General features: G+C 34.0%; 2 pseudogenes; one reads left to right on the forward strand and one right to left on the reverse strand.

Moving 5' to 3' along the window:
• The first annotated feature begins 2400 nt into the window (after nt 1–2400).
• LOC125821692 (uncharacterized) lies at nt 2401–3253 on the forward strand (annotated as a pseudogene).
• Nucleotides 3254–3262: 9 nt separating this feature from the next.
• LOC125821693 (uncharacterized) lies at nt 3263–5798 on the reverse strand (annotated as a pseudogene).
• Between the last annotated feature and the right edge of the window lie 9455 nt (nt 5799–15253).

The raw sequence follows: 15253 nt of genomic DNA on the forward strand, positions 1-15253 counted from the left end.
GGCAATGGTATAATTGTTATACGTTGGTCAAGAACAGAAGCAAACTCCAAGATTATCTAAATACTTGACGATTAGTTCTCCTTGCAATCTAGCAGCAACAAGCAACTTATCTTTCACAACAAGAATAATTACTCAGGTCTCCGTAAATCACTCTTAAAGGCTTTCAAGGTGTTTATCGAGTGGCGCTACATGCCTTGATAAATGGACAATTGTTGTTTTTGTGCAGGTCCATGATGACTAGTGAATGATATAAAAATGAGACATCACAAGATGCCTCGACAAAATTCCTTAGTTGGGGGTGAGGAAATGTTGATATAAAGGATCTTGTATTCCATATGAAATCATAGTACAAATAATCACCCTACCCTAGAAAGTCACCTGCCAGTAACGATAGCTATTTGATTCTCTACCCGGATCGTAGAAGCTCCATTACAATTTGAGAATTATTATTGAATTGTGTATCTACATTATTACATTGAGATCATATCTATAGATACTACATTAGACTCCTTTCTTGACTAGGAAACTACAGTATTATTCTTTTCCAAGTAGGATTATATATTTTTATTTTTATTTTTATGACTGTTATGATCGGATCATCTTTCATGCACCCCGACTAAATTTACAAGAGACCTACCACCTCCCTAGCAACAAGTATCAGGTAACTCTGTTCACCAAGGCTAGTACAGATGGAATGAATCAGCTAGTGTTTTTGTCTCCACTGAGTTTTGACCTTAAGACGTAGGAATCTCAACCACTTCGTTGACCACTCGGCCACACCCTAGGGTACCAAATAGGATTTTATATACTAATCCTTTTCCAAGTAGGTGGCATGTGTTATAAAGGAGACCACACTCAGTTTTATCATTCAAATGATGGAGATAATCTACATTACAAATAGCACGATAAAAAAAATATGAACCTAAATATCATCCCTACCCTCAAAGTGTTTATATTATTTCATCAAGATATGAATAGTTGTGTCATCATCCAAACTCAAGGAGGCTACTAAATATGTGATTCCACACGCCAATGATAAGGGACTCTCTATCAGGACTAAAAGACACTCGTGATATCTCACCAGAGAAATCATTTTCTTATTCCACCTCATATCCACATTTTACAAAAAAAAATGTAAAACAATTCTACAAGCTCAGCCATACCCATAAATATTTCATCACATGCCTAGCAGATTCACCGAAAGCTCCAAGTTACCCTTCAAAGTAGAGACTAACTTAGACAAGTTTTGAATATCCCATAATTTGCATGTTTTATTATGGTCCTCATTTGCAGACATTAGGCCATCAGGATGTCACGATAATGCAAATGAGTAGTCCACATGTCTATATAAAGGAGAAACAACCTTTCTATTCCTGGAGTTAATGAAAAAACCTATCGCGATCAGTGGTGGATCCAGGAATTAAGCTTAGGGGATTCGAAATTTAAAGAAGAAGCTCATGTGGTAATGTAAGTGCGCGGTGAGCGTAGTAACCCCGACATGCTTTTTGTACAAGGTATCTCATTGGTTGATAAAAGTTAATACTTCTTAAAATTTCTTGTACTTTTTATACTTTTATTTTGTAATGTTTTACTTTATTTTGCATTTAAATTTTTTTTAAATAAGTATCCATTCAAACACATATTACTAGGAAAATTATCAAGATTCTTTAAAAGTGTGTAAGTATAGATTTACTAATATTATAATGCATATTCAGAAGATAAATAAATGGCATCGTCAATTTTTTAGTTCATGTAGTTTAATTTACTAGGTTAGTCATCACTTGTTGAAAAAAAAATGACGAATAAATCAAATAAGTTTAGTTTCCATCTCTCTAAAATAGAATTGAAAAAATAGAAAAGAAATTCTATGAATTCTATTCAATATATATTATTAAAAGGATATTGACGATTTTTAGTTTCTTCATTCAATTACATCCAATTTATCTTTATATATATAATTCATCATTTTTAAAGAGTTGTACATAAAATTATGTTGAAATAAATTGACTAATAGATATAAGAAGAATAAAAAAAATGTGTCTAATAAATTTAAACAAAAACAAATTATAAAAAAAATGACATAAAAGAAATAATGAAAAAGAGAAGATGATCCAAACCCAAAAGTTGTGCCCAATTCCATGCATTAAAAAGGGTAAAAAAATAAGAGAAGAGGAAATGATGCGCATGGGATTCGAACTCACGATGTAAAACCACTGCTGAACCCCTTATCCATTGAGCTAAAGCTTCTCACTTATTTTCAGGGGGTTCATTTTAATATATGTACACATAAAATCAGAATTTGGCCCTATATATATAACGTAATTTTACAACCAAGGGGGTTCACCCGAACCCCCCTAGACACTAAATTTCCATCTCAAGATAATTTAGTTGGAGTGTAACATGTCCCATCAACAAGGAGATGAAGCCGATTACGTAGCAAATTAATATGAAATGAAAGAACTAGATGAATTAATTGATTAGTTCCAACGCGTAGACTTGGGTGGCTTTGATTCGGATGTAGATGAGTTGCAAGGCATAGACTTGGATGACTTTGATTTGGATATAGATGAGTTTCTATGCATGGACTTAGGTGACTTTGATTCAGATGTACATGAGTATGACTACATGAATAAAAGAATGCAAGATATTTCGGTTGTTGAGGTAAGAAATGACAAAGGTATTCAAGGGATCCCTAAGGAAAGGGTTAACATAACTAGGGAGACAACTAGGCAAAGAAGACTACAACGCTATCAAAACTATGAAAATATTCCTTAATCTGGGGAGATATCAGAAAAGGAGTGCAAAACCATAAAGAAAGACGATTTATAATATGATTTTAGATCGAATGCAAGATCTATTACATCAACGTTTTCTTACCCTAGCTGAGAAATTTGGTTTGGGCATCATCTAAGCATGATGTATACCTGATGTCTCATTTTTATATCATTGATTGGTCATCATTGACATGTGCTAAAACTGAAATTCTCAATTTATCATGGGATGTAGCGCCACTAGAGAATCATCCTGAAAGCTTTTTAGAGGAATTGAAGGAGACATGAGTAAGAACTCTTGCTGTGAAAGATAAGATTTTTGTTACTAGTGGATGGCATGGAGAACTTATCGTCAAGTATTTAGATAAGACTTGAGTTTTCTTTTATTCATGCCAACCTATGTCGATGATGCCATTACCACTTCTATTGAGATTAACAACACTGTCAGTGGTGCACTTCATTTAATAGCTTCAAATTATTGATGGCAATCTTTAACTCCAGGATGGCATCACTGGGTAGGGGAATTGGAAATATTTAGACTATTGAAATTTCTCCAAATCAAAATCTCTAACTCTAGAATTATTATTTGAAGCTATAAAATGAAGTGCACCACTGATAGTATTAGTAATCTTAATAGTAGTGACAATGGCATCATCGTCATACGTCAACCGAGAACAAAAGCAGACTCTAGGATTATCTATGTACTTGACGATTAGTTCTCTTTGCAATCCACTAGAAACTTACTTTTCATAGTTAGAGTGCTTACTAGGGTCTCCGTAAATCGCTCTAAAAGGCTTTCAAGATGTTTCTCGAGTGACGCTACATGACCTGATAAATTGAAAATTTTAGTCTTTGCGCTGGTCAATGATGACCAATGAATGATAGAAAAATGTGACATTAGGTACACATCATGCTTAGAAGATTCTCATACCAAAATTCCTTAGTTGGGGGAGAGATAATGTTGATGTAATGGATCTTGCATTCCATCTAAAATCATAGTATAAACTGTCTTTCTTTGTGGTTTTTCACTACTTTTCTGATGTCTCACCAGATTGAGGAATATTTTCATAGTTCTGATAGCGTTGTAGTCTTATTTTCCTACTCGTCTCCCTGGTTATGGTAACCCATTCCTATGGGATCCCTTGAATATCTTTTAGCTTCCTTACCTTGACAGCTGAAATATCTTATGTAAAGATATGACACCTGGGCCTAACTCAACTCCAAAACCTAAGTCATGAAGAGAGGTTTGTCCAAGTCCACATAAGGAGACAAATTTTCCATCCCTCTACCGATGTGAGACTTCTTAACATCTTGGATTCTTTTATTAATGTATTCATAATCATCTATATCCTAATCAAAGCGACCTAAGTCTATGGACGCTTTGGAAATCATCTACATCCAAATTAAAGTCATTCAAAGTCTATGCCTTGCAACTCATCTACATCCTAATCAAACCCACCCAAGTCTACGCCCTAGAACCCATCAATAAAATCATCTAGTTCTTCCATTTCGTATTCATCTAATACATAATCAACATCATCTACTTGTTGATGGGACATGTTACACTCCAACTAATTATCTTGGGGCAAAAATTTAGGGTGCCTATTTTTCTCTTGTTGATCACTATCGGTTTTTTGGTTGACTCCAAAAATGGAGAAGTTGTTTACCCTTTGTATGGACATGTGGACTACTCATTTGAATCATCGTGGCATTCTGATGGCCTAACATTTGCAAGTGGGAATAAATTTAAATGTGTAAAATATGGGATATTCGAAAACTTATCCAAGTCAGTCACTACTTTGAAGGGTAACCTTGGAGCTATTTGGTCAATCTGCTACATGTCTGATTACAGATTTATGTGCAAGGTAGAGCTAGTAGAATTTGCTAATATTTTTTAATGTAAAATGTGGAAATCATAGTAAAAACAAGCACCCCACCCTAGAAAGTCTTCAGAAACTGACCCTACCATTGCCTCACACCGCAAGGTGCATCAAACGTGGACAATGGCATTTTCCTAGTCCGATTTGGTGGGCCCTTTTCTGTATTTTAAATAATATAAATAACCATACTTGGTCTGTCTCGATTCCCATTGGTCGGTCTGCTATCCGGAACAAACCTTTGTCCATGTAATCTTAAATTAGATTCCTGAAATTTACATAATTATTTGTAGAGTGAATCCATTTCTCATGCCATTTTTAGGAGGAGACGACTATTGTAGAAGCACAAAACAAGAGCAAAGGAAAAATTATCTTAGGGTTAACTCTTTTTCTCTTTACTTAGCATTATTTCTTGTTTATAACATGAATTATAGCTTTTGTAATTAGATTGGAGTGGCTAAAAGCCCTCTTTCTAGGGTTATGGCCATAGTATGAACTTCATCTTGTATTATATAGTTGTTATTGCGATTTTCTAACATATATTTTTCTCTCTTAATCTTGTACTTACTATTACGTTGATTTGTGATCAATAGGATAAATGGATAATCTTTAATGGAACTTGAGAGAGAAAAGTTGGAGATAGAACTAGATTAAGGGGAGTAGGATGGGTTCTGCAAAACGGATTTGCAGCTAGGATAGTTTGCGACGGTTAAAGGCTCGAGAAACCATCACTATAATATCAACTTTGTGAGTCAGCGAAACGGTAGAAATTTTCATAGCAATTGTATATAAATATGAAGAGATTACGCAAGCGCCATAGCGTAATTTATTATCTTTTCTATGAACAACCTCTATGATATCAATTTTATTTACCTGTCTTGTTTTAGTTATAATAAATAGTGTAGTATAGTATTGAAAATTTTGAGATATTTTTGTTATTTTTGTTGTTACAGGTGTTAATCTTAGCTGTTGTGGGTAGATGACAACTTTTATGCAAAACTCTGACAGGAGGCAAACCCCTCCAAAATTGAAGGAAATCTATATTCGTTCCAACCAAAACCCAAAAGGTTCCTTTATCAGAGGTTGAAGGAGCAAGCCTTGTTGCAAGTGCATTGCAACCCACCACTTGTAGTACTGACAGCTCAACCATAAGCCCCAATCGCAATACGCGAAGTGGCAATCCCACAAGTAGAAAATGTAAACTATATTATTGTAAAACCTAACATTATTAGAAGGTGGGAGCTGGAGTAGAATATGGTGCAGTTATTGCACACAAACGAGAACTTCACATGCTTACCATAAGAGGACCCATCGGCTCATCTCTAGAATTTCCTATAGATCACAAATACTTACATCACACAGGACGTCTCATCGGAATGTGAGACTCACTCTGTTTCTGTCCTCTTTGTTAAGGGAAGCCAAGAGGTGGCTTACAGTTGACCCTACCAACTCTATCACTTCATGGGATGATTTGGCAAAAATGTTTCTTGCAAGGTTCTTTCCCCCTGGGAAGCGAGCTAAATTAAGGAGTTAGATCTTGGATTTTAGGTAGATGAAAGGTGAAGGCTTTAGATATTCATTCTAAGCCTTAATCAGGTTGGCGGCCAGTGATCCTTAGTGGAACAGTGTGTCCAGTAAAAGATGCAGTGAAGAGATTCTAGAGTTTGATGGGATGACTAGTATACAAGCACAAATTGCAGCGATGAACAACTTTAGCCAATTAACCAATTTTTTTATGGGTCAAGCGTAAGTGCAAGCTCAAGTTGAGTGAGTTCAACAATCTTAGTTATTCTGTGAAGCCTGTGGAGGTGATAATTCAGCAGATATGTGTAGAGCTAACTCAGAATCCGTACATTTTATGGGAAACACAAGTAGAGGCATAGGAAACCAAAATTTCGGGAACAACTACAGCCTAATTGGAGGAACCACCCTAATATCTCATGGTAATATCATTGAGGGCCAACTAGATGAGATTAAAGAGATATTGAAGATATTAGTAGATGAGCGGCAAAATCAGTCAGCTACTGCTAAAAATCACGACTTGGCAATTTATAGTTTTGAAAGAAAGGTGGGTCAGATTGCCGGAGTGCAGAATACTAGGGCCCAAGGAAGTCTACCTAGCGATGTAGATCCTAATCCAAAACCATTTAATGTTGTGGTTACAAAAAGTGATAAGGATTTCCACAGAGGAGGCAACATTTGTACAACCAGGCCTTCAAACCCAAGGACTTTCACCCAGGGAGTACGAGGTCATGGTGCACAATTTTTGGGAAATAGACTTCTGTTTTTCAACTCGTGACCAGATTTTCTCTCTCTTGACAAGAGAACAATAACTAGTGATAGTGAACTGCAGATTTCTAATGAATTCTCACCTGGTCACGTAATTTGCACTTTCACTAGTAGTAAAGTAGCGATGAGAAGTGAAGAAAGTTCCTTCGCACATTTAAGATGAAAAATATAACATTCAGCACAAAAGCACTAGAGTCAGAGAACTGATTAAAAAAGATGCACTAGTGTTAAAGCATGGATCACAAGCTCTAAAAATGACGATTAGCCCCAATATAGCAAGGATCTGATAGCAACAGAGAATCTCAAATTACAGTTTGCTTCAACCTAGGAACAAGTCCAGCATGGAGTAACTAGTTTTATCTGTAGTTCTAATCTATACGATTGTTTTTCTTAGGGAATGACAAATTGTCTTGCAATCAAAATAAGCAACCACCGCAAGTTCAAAAACAAGGTGTTGGATAAAGTATAGACACAAAAGAACAGTCTGCCAACAAAACCAAATGATCACAAAGTTTGGGCCAATGTTAAGTGATACATTTGCTCACATTAGACTTAATTTCAGTCTTGACATCAACCTGATCAAGAATCTTATGCAAGGGAAGTGAATCCCCCTTAGCATTTGCACGATGGAGGGGGCTATTCAATGCAAAAAAAGAAATATTAGCACACACTAGTATCACAATGCAAATTGCCATCATATTTAATGATGGTACAGACTGTCTTCACTGAAATTTTTTTGCCTCAAATCTTTATGATTCTTAACCTTTAAAATGTTAAAGCAAATAGCAATTTTTCCTTCCTTCCAAAAGAAATAGATGATCGAAAAAGTAAACAAGTTGCACTCCAATTTATCAAATGTAACTCCACGACGTTGTCTCAGTAAGAAAAATATTTTGAAACATCTCAAACATCAATTATAGCTATGGATATCAAATAAACTCCAAAATCATACAGAATTTGGAGCTATAAGATTACACAAAGGGGGAAGAATAGATATTAAAAGAACATAATGGCACAAGACGACAATAATCTCAAGCTTTAGGACATTTTTTCTTTAATAATTAATATTGCATAAAATTGTATAGATGTGCAGAGTGAATGCAGAAAGGGACCTATAGATTCAATCCATTGAATTCATCTCTTCAAAAGTAACAGTAGCTTCACCCTACGGAAACACAAAAATGTTAGTCACAGAACACCACCTTCCTACCAACCCAAAAATCAAATTTTGATCTGTCTACACTCTATACATTGAACTCTTGACAGCTTCGTAAATTCCGGCAGCTTTCCATACAGGGTGATGGATAGCCTCCATTGTTTCAACCCATTCTTTCCATTTCATTTGTTGATCCCTACATCTATTACAACCATGAAAGGAGACTTTCAATGAAATCGAAAGAATGGATTGAAGCGATGAAGGCTATCCATCACCCTATATGGAAAGCTGCAAGAATTTACGGAGCTGTCAAAAGTTCAATGTATAGAGTCCAGGCGGATCAAAATTTAATTTTTGGGTAGGTAGAAAGGTGGTGTTCTGAGACTAACACTTTTGTGTTTCCGGGGGGTGAAGCTACTGTTACTCTCGTAGACATGAATTCAATAATTTGAACCTATTTTTATCCAAGAAAATTGAAAATAATAAAATTTCAAACGGACCATGCACAAAGATACATTGGGCTCCCTCCACCTATAGGAACATACCTTAGGAGGTTGGAATTCACAAACATCAAGAGCACCACAGCATCAACCAAAAACAAGGCATGAACAGTCATTTAACCACAAAATATAGTAATATCAATTCCAAACCAAATAAGCCCTCACAGAGAGCAATCCCACAGAGCGTTTCCAAATTAAACAACTCCAAACGCTGGAAAACAATTGAAACCAGCAAACCTAACCAGATATAGATAAACAAAAAATCAAAGCAGACCTTGGTAACAAATATTGAAGCAACAGAGACAAATAGGGACTGGAGCAGCAATGGATCCAACACAACAACACGAAGAGTGATTAGAGTAAACTGATGTTGCAATTAAAAAATTGTAGTTCTTCACAGATGCCGGATAAGATAGAGAAAGAATCGAAATCCAGTCTACAAAAGAAAAAATTGTCTAAAAGATCTTCGCCCTTTGCCGAAGGTAAGGGAAACTGGTAACTCATGGATAAGTGACCCAAAGCAGAGAAAAAAAGAAAAGAAACGAAACCTTAACTTAGCTCTGATACCATGTCACTCATAAGGTATGGAGAATAATTTGTATATTACTCAAAGAGAACAAGGATATAAATACATGAAGAGAACAAACTAACTATGATGACTAAATATTCAAATCCCTAAAATTCAATTGTATTATATATATCATTAATATTCAGATTTTGTTATACTAATAATACGGAGAAATAAGTTAGGGTGGGAGTACCAGGTAGAAATTAGTCATGTTGAAAGAGGTAAAAATGCAATAAAATCAGCAAAAACAAATCAAGCATAGAATTTCGGTTGCTACAAGGAGAAAACCACTACAGGAACGCTAACAGAAGGTAGAGGGTGAAGAGGACACAAATGGAGCAATGACATGTATTCAGAACAAATAGTGATCAAATATGACATGAGAAGAATCTTGCTAACTCTTAGCAAAGGGGATCTGGTATCATTGTTGGGAGTACCCATTTTGCATTATAGAAACTACAGAAGGGGTCAAAGATGTCAATCGTTCAGTTACTAATCCAGATTGACTAAATGCAAGATTCTCAAAATGTAGCCATCATCGAAGACAATGAAGATGTATAGATACAAACCTGATGAAATGGATAAAGATGATATTGCATTAGTGGAAGCTTTAAACTTGTGCAACAAGTTCCCCGATATGGAATCAATTTTGCAAACCAGTCCATCAGCACCAGCCGTTTAAATGAATGAACCATGTGAAGTCCAAGAGAGGGCCCAACATGAGCACAAAAGAGAGCTGAAATTTCAGCACAAAGTGTGTTGAATTCTCTCCAACAATGGCTGAAAATCACAATAATATAGAGCCCAAATATAAGATGAAGTCATGTGGGCTTTGGGTGCAAATTTGCCAATTTTCTCCTTATTCCTGTTAGCTAATTTTAGGAAGAAGTTTGATATTTTTTTTATATGTTTTCCTAATTTAAAGTTTCATAGTTTAAAAGTTTTCTAATTAAAAGTAGGATTTGAATCTCATGCTATTTTGAATAGGTTTATCCTATATGTAGGGATGGATTCTGTTATTTTCAAAAGACATGAATAATATTATTTGAGAGGTTTCTCTCCTTTACACCTCTGTGTATGGTGACTATGAATTTATCTTACAACATTATAAGAAATGATTCTTTAAAGGTAAGTTAAATTCTTAACTTTATATGTTTGGTTTCTATTAAAGTAATTAAAGAAGGTAATTAGTCGTTTATTAATCGTTGTCTCTAATTTCTTCGAAATAGAGGTCTACATCACTTTTGATCTAAGTTCTTGAATTGACTTTATTAGTATCATAATTAGTTTTAGTCTGCTAATTTTGAATACTAAGATAGCTCAAGTTCAGTTCTTAGAACTTCATTTTGAAATTTGAGAATTTTATTCTCGAATTTTACATATCTTTTAATTCCTATCTTTAATCTTTGTTTCACTTCTACATTTTTTTTCTTGTTTATTCAAGTAACCCCATTTTTATAATTGAACCCTAGGGTTTCTCTATAAATGGGTTCCACAATTCCTGATTAACACTCAATACTTACAATTTTACATAAGCTTAAACTATAAAGCTTTTTGTCCTCAAGTTTACTTGAGCTACTTTGTTCCTAAGCAACAACACAAGCTCATAATCTAGATTCTAAATTAAACTATTTATTATTGTTCTTGCACTCATTTATCGTTCCATTGTTGTCATCTATTTTATAATAAGGTCAATTTTATCCGTATGCCTTTAAACCACCCTTAGAAATTTAATTATACCATTTTACGCTAAACAACATCATACAAAATGAAAAAATAAGAACTAAAAGGCACAACATTTACATGCATGAACTAAAAGGCACAACATATACATGCATGACAACATTAATTCTTTTTTCCTAAAAGTAAAAGTTGAATAGCCAGAAACTATACGAAAAGTATAATTAGTTACAATTATTCACGTACGAAAAATGATGAAAAGAATTAATTAATACGAGTGAAAATTCACTTGAGGGAAAAATATTACCTTGACACGGCCATCACTGGATCTGATAGCAAAGAAGTTCAAAGAGGGACTGAAACAAGTCAAGACGTCCCTAATATTTGATGTTCCCAGTGCTGAAATGAAGCTTAGGTAAAGAACTTTGTCTTGTGGTGGCGTGTTGGACGGTGGAAAACGGGGGTGGCCCTGAAAAGAGAAATAACAAAGTTTTTTACTTGTGCAATGAAATATGTGGCTTCAAATTTGTATACTTATATTTTGGTTTGTGTGTGTGGTTGGGGGAGGGACGGAGGGGGTTGTGCTTTATTTATGTACCTAACTCTTATTTAGTCATGGATTTCAAAGTTGAAATTCGAAATTTGAGTTTTTCAAATTGAGGTATTGTGAATGGAAGTTTCAAAAATTCTAACACTGTTTTGACCTAATTTTTGAGAACTTGAAAATATTTGAAGATCAGATTTTGATTTCATGGTCAAACATATATTTGAAAATGAATTTTCAAAACTTACTCCCAAAATTTGTTAGAAATTTTACGGAAATACTATGTCATGGGATAGATGAGGTGATCTTATTTATGTTGAGGCCAAGAACATGGGGATAGCTACAAATATGGAGGCACAGGTGAGAGCAGTCTGGGAAGCTCTACAATTTTGCATCAGGAAAAATATGAATCATGTTCATCTAGGATCTGATTCCCTAGTATTGAAACACATGATCACTAGGAGTTGGAAAATACCTTGTGAGTTAGCAGAAATGATGGAGGAAATACATGACATGGAGGGGAAAATCAGAGTACAGGTTTCACATAATTTTAGAGAAGCAAATCAATTGGCAGACTACATAGCAAATTCAGTAATAAATAAAGAAGAAATAAAGACATTTCAGAATTTCATTCAGTTACCAAGTTTGGGAAGAAGGATTCTTAACATAGATAAACAACAAATCCCTTCAGTTCGCATCAAGAAAAGGAGAATTAACACTAACAACAATGGACATCATGCTTAGTTACAAATTAGAAGACACATTGTTTCACAACTATGATATGTACAGGTTAGATATTATCTAAGTTGGGAGCAATAAAGATGTTAAGGAACCTATCATATTTCTAAGCTATGACAACCAGCAAAAGGGACACAGGGACCAGCAAAAAAGAGAGAGTATAGAGGCCAAATCTGATTTCAAAACAAGCTTCCAGAAAAAAGATGAAGCGAGGGAGCTACAAGATCTTCATCTATTTTGCTTCACCTGCAAAATAAAGAGAATCAAAATAGGAATAGAAGAAACAGGGAAGATGGTAATAGCGAGTCACTTACACAGATTTGCATGGAGGAAGCACAATGCACATACTCTCTTTCAATTTCTTCACGAACTCAGGCTTTCTAACCAGACAACACACCTACAAAGAAAACATTGTCAGCTGTGAAGAAGGAGCTAGAACTCAACATGGAAAGAACGAGGCACACCTTTGAGAGATGATATTTCTAGCATCTGTCATAAGTTGGAAATGAAGGATGTTTATCACCCAAAGAAGGAGGAACATCAAGTCGGAGCAAGGGGACAATGACAAACATTGGGATAGAGGCGAGCTGAGAAAGAGGAGAGGAAGAGAAAGAAAGGATAAAAGGATAGCTCATTTAGAAAACCCTAGTATTAGGGTAGTGCCTTTATCCACTTAGTTTTGCCAATTTGGGCCGATCAGGTTGAACATTTTATTAATGATGTTTGTGCCAGTTATTTAATTAATAAGATGAATCTTGAGTCCAAATTTAATTTTTTTTTAAAAACATCCACAACACTTGAGGCATGTAAATAATACTATCTTTAAAGATATTTCATCTGATTGTATCCTTGTATTCAACAAGCTCTTCTCATATATACAAAAGTTAAAATCTAACAAAAAATCAAGTAGGAAAAAGAAAATTCAGCATACTACAATATATGAGGAATTAATATGTTTATATCTTCTCTTTTTCTCCCCAAAGAGAGAATACAATAAGCATATATAGGTGTGAAAAAACTCAAAATGATCACAACGGGAGTAAATGAGATAGGTAATTATGGGAAAATATTACAAATATCAATTGCAACATTAATATTTGAATCAGAAGTAATGACCAATCTTTAATGGATAAATATAAAGATTAGCTATTAAGGCTATAAATGGTCTTTTCAAATGTAGTAATAGAATAAATAATTATTTTGAGATACTCCTATTAAATAACATTTGTAAAACATTTATGGTCAAATACTAACTTAAATTGAAAAATAAAAGTGCAATCCCTACTCCAGCTTCTTTAACCTTTTCCCTTCATCATCTCATTTCCCCCCTTTAATTACTTTTTATGATTGAGTTTAATTAGATAATGTTTGATCCTTAAATAAGTTTGATTTAAGAAAAATAAAAATATTATCAGATATTGAACTTTAAAAATAAGAGAATCCAAAGCAAATTTATTATTTTTGAGATTTAGATTTTATTTTACTATTAAAAGTGATAAAATTGCTATTAAAAATTATTTCAAAATTATATTCGAAATTTAAAATTAACTTGGATCAAGTTTAAAATAAAAATATATTATTGATTTTTTTTACATAATATATTATCGTGATTATCATAATTTGGATTATCAAGATTTCAATAGTAAATATTTGAAAAAAATAGTGTGACTCTCCAAGCATATACTGAATATTTTGAAAGAATTATAGTATATATTTGAAAAAATTTATGTGACCTTCAAGTATTTATTGAAAATCTTGAAGAATCAACATAACTTATTGTTAAAGCACCTACACTCACATTATTTTAAGTTTTGCCAAAATCATCCTTAAACTATACCTCAAACTTAAACTATATCCTTAAAGTAGTATTCCTAGAAAAAACATATCTTTCAAATATTTAAAAGTGAACATTTTCATCCTTCTACTTGAATTTATCATAAAACTAACAAATCCCACAAAAATCAAATCATCCCTTCGTAATTATTATTCTTAGATACGCAAAAAATTCTAGTGTGAACTTTTTCGGTGATTGAATTTAGCATTATGCAAAATCTTTTAATTTGACAATTTTTTCCATTTAATTTTCATGTAATTTGATATTAAATATATTATTAGTTGAAATATGTTTCTTCTCAATTGAATATGCTAGAAGCGGCATTTGTTGGAGACTTCCGCTTCTAATCATGTAGAATGAAACTCATATGCTAGACATAATCAATATTTTGATCATTTCAATATCAAATTGGCCCAAAAATTTATTATCTAAATACAGTTTGGCTATGAAAAAGGTAAAGATAACTAAGCTCCAGTTTCTTTCCATTACTAAATGAAAAAAGGAGAAAATCATGTATCCTCACCTTCCAAACATTTTTTTGTTTCTGTAAGCAATAATATCTAAGTTTCTTAATATATTTTTTTTAGGAACTTCCTATAGGAAGTGTAATATCCAGCAATTTTGGAATAGCTATGAAGAAGCTTAGAATGGGAAATAGTTATTTTTGGAAAGAATTTAAAATCTGGAAATTTTAGTTAAGTATGGAAAAAAAAAGTGAGTTTTTGGCCAACTTTGAGCAGTCATAACTCCTAGCTCAGGATGAGTTAGGTGTATTTCCAATTATATTTGGAAATCTCATGGAGTGATCTTTCCAACGCGCCAAGTTTACGCGATTCCGATTCGTATGAGTGAGTTGTGCCCTTTGGAATTGGGTTGTTGGCAGGGCAGTTTAGTCCGAATTTGTAAGGGTATTTTGGTCTTTTCCCTAACCAATTCTTTTGGTTATATTAGGGATTTAGACTGATTTTTAGATCAGTTTTTCCCCTTTTAAAAGAGTGAGAGTGAGGGTTTGTGAGTGAAGAGGAGAAAGAGAAGAGCAAGCAAGGAGATCGTCGTGGTTTTGTCGGGGGTGATCCCTACTAGGTATGTGAGATCATAGTGTTGGGTTGGTTCTTTTCCCCACACGCCAAACTCGTTTTATTTCCGAGAAAAGATTGGTTGTGTTGTTGAAGTTGTTGGTTGTGTTGTTGAAGTTCTTGTTGGTTTAGTACCTGATTTGGTTGTGTTTTTAGATGAATCTCTTGTATGTTGAGGGATTTATGATTCTTAGTGTTTGGAGTTGAAACCCTTGAAGTT

The sequence above is a fragment of the Solanum verrucosum genome, unplaced genomic scaffold (assembly GCF_900185275.1).
Source record: "Solanum verrucosum unplaced genomic scaffold, falcon-dt-bn FXZP01000213.1, whole genome shotgun sequence".
Classification (NCBI taxonomy): Eukaryota; Viridiplantae; Streptophyta; class Magnoliopsida; order Solanales; family Solanaceae; genus Solanum; species Solanum verrucosum.